At 27.4% G+C, this 2,500-nt stretch overlaps 2 long non-coding RNA genes across 2 annotated transcripts in view; one reads left to right on the top strand and one right to left on the bottom strand.

Annotated features, from left to right (window-relative positions):
* Positions 1-1,368: 1,368 nt before the first annotated feature.
* LOC133539506 (uncharacterized) overlaps positions 1,369-2,500 on the top strand; it is a 2,550-nt gene continuing 1,418 nt past the window's right edge. The window contains exon 1 of the long non-coding RNA XR_009803410.1: positions 1,369-1,544. This is a non-coding gene — a long non-coding RNA (uncharacterized LOC133539506). The remainder of the gene's footprint in view (positions 1,545-2,500) is intronic.
* LOC133539505 (uncharacterized) overlaps positions 1,392-2,500 on the bottom strand; it is an 81,128-nt gene continuing 80,019 nt past the window's right edge. The window contains exon 2 of the long non-coding RNA XR_009803409.1: positions 1,392-1,533. This is a non-coding gene — a long non-coding RNA (uncharacterized LOC133539505). The remainder of the gene's footprint in view (positions 1,534-2,500) is intronic.

Here is a 2,500-nt window from a genome sequence, read left to right as displayed (position 1 = left end):
TATGTATGTATGTGTGTATATATGCATTATGTACATATATATGTACATATGTATATATGTATGTATATGTATGTATATATATATATGTATGCATGTATGTATATATATACATATGCATATATATACATATACACATATATATCCATAAATATATACATATATATACACATATGAATGTATATATATATGTATATTAATATCTATGTATATATGCATATGTATATATATACATATATATGTATATATACATATATATGTATATGTATATACATATATATATGTATATACATATTTATGTATATATATATACATAGATACATATGTGTATATACATATATATGCATATATACATATATATACACATATATATACATATATATATATGTATATATATATATACATACATATATGTATATACATACATACACATGTATGTATATACATACATATACATGTATGTATATACATACATGCATACATATATGTGTATATATATGTGTGCATATGTATACATATATGTATATATATGTATGTATACATGTATGCATATATATATACACATATATATATATACATACATATATATACACATATATATATGCATATATACATATGTATATATCTATATGTATACATATATGTATACATATATATACATATGTATAGATATCTATATGTATACATATATATACATGCATATATATGTATGTATGTATATATATGTATATATAGGTATATATATACATGTATATATATATATGTATATAGGCATATATATGTATATATATATGTATGTATATGTACATATATATATGTACATATGTATGTATATGTACATATATATATGTACATATGTATGTATATATACGTATATGCATATGCATATATATGTATATATACATGTGTGTGTATATATACGTATATGTATATATATATATATACATACATATATATATACATATATATTTGTATGTATGTCTGTGTATATGTGTATGTACATATGTACATATATGTGTATATATGTATGTATGTATATATATGTATGCGTATACATGTATGCATATATATGTATATATACATACATATGTATATATATACATATGTATGTATATATGTATATAGACATACATATGTATATATATACATATATATATATATAAAATAAACCAAAATAATATAAAAAACTAATAATATAAAAAACTAAATCAAATTCAAGGAAATGTATATGAATTAAAAACAAACATGATATATACGTATATACCTATATATATATATATACACACACACACACAAATATATTGTATACACACGCACACAATTTTTTATTTAAAATATTCAAACAAAATGTAAAAAAATACAAGTTTTAAAAATATATGTACATACAATAAAACAAATATTGAATATTTATTACATATAAAGGCACATTATGATCATGTTCAGCATGTCAAATATGTATTTCTTTGCAGAGTGGCCAAGTTCAACCCGAGCTGTCAGACACTCTCAATAGATCCCTTGGAAGAGGAGAGTTGGCGCCTGAAAGAGAGGTATTATGGGAAACATGGGTGCAGGAATGTTGTATTGGCAGAATGTTTTGTTTTTTTCTACAAGAGCTAAATATAAGCAAACAGACACTTATTCGCTTCCTGAGAACTAACGTCCACTGGAGAGGACATTTGTGTGAACACCAGAGCACTAAACAATAGGATAGACTGGTATTTATCTCACAACCACATACAGTGGGGCTAAAAAGTATTTAGTCAGCCAGCGATGGTGCAAGTTCTCCCACTTCAAAGGATGACAGAGGTCTGTCATTTTCATCATAGGTACACTTCAACTGTGAGAGACAGAATGTGGAAATAAATCCAGGAATTTACATTGTAGGAATTTTAACAAATTTATTTGTAAATTATAGTGGAAAATAAGTATTTGGTCAACCATTCAAAGCTTTCACTGGCTCCAAATCTCACGATACATGGCCCCATTCATTCTTTCCTTAACACGGATCAATCGTCCTGTCCCCTTAGCAGAAAAACAGCCCCAAAGCATGATGTTTCCACCCCATGCTTCACAGTAGGTATGGTGTTCTTGGATGCAACTCAGTATTCTTCTTCCTCCAAACACCACCAGTTGAGTTGATACCAAAATGGATACATGGATGATACAGCAGAGGATTGGGAGAATGTCATGTGGTCAGATGAAAGCAAAATAGAACTTTTTGGTATAAACTCAACTGGTGGTGTTTGGAGGAAGAAGAATACTGAGTTGCATCCCAAGAACACCATACCTACTGTGAAGCATGGGGGTGGAAACATCATGCTTTGGGGCTGTTTTTCTGCTAAGGGGACAGGACGATTGATCCGTGTTAAAGAAAGAATGAATGGGGCCATGTATCGTGAGATTTGGAGCCAGTGAAAGCTTTGAATGGTTGACCAAATACTTATTTTCCACTATAATTTACAAATAAATTTGTTAAAATTCCTACAATGTGAATTCCTGGATT

Source organism: Nerophis ophidion, linkage group LG21, assembly GCF_033978795.1.
Source record: "Nerophis ophidion isolate RoL-2023_Sa linkage group LG21, RoL_Noph_v1.0, whole genome shotgun sequence".
In the NCBI taxonomy this organism is placed as follows: domain Eukaryota; kingdom Metazoa; phylum Chordata; class Actinopteri; order Syngnathiformes; family Syngnathidae; genus Nerophis; species Nerophis ophidion.
This window is presented reverse-complemented; position numbering and strand designations above follow the sequence as displayed.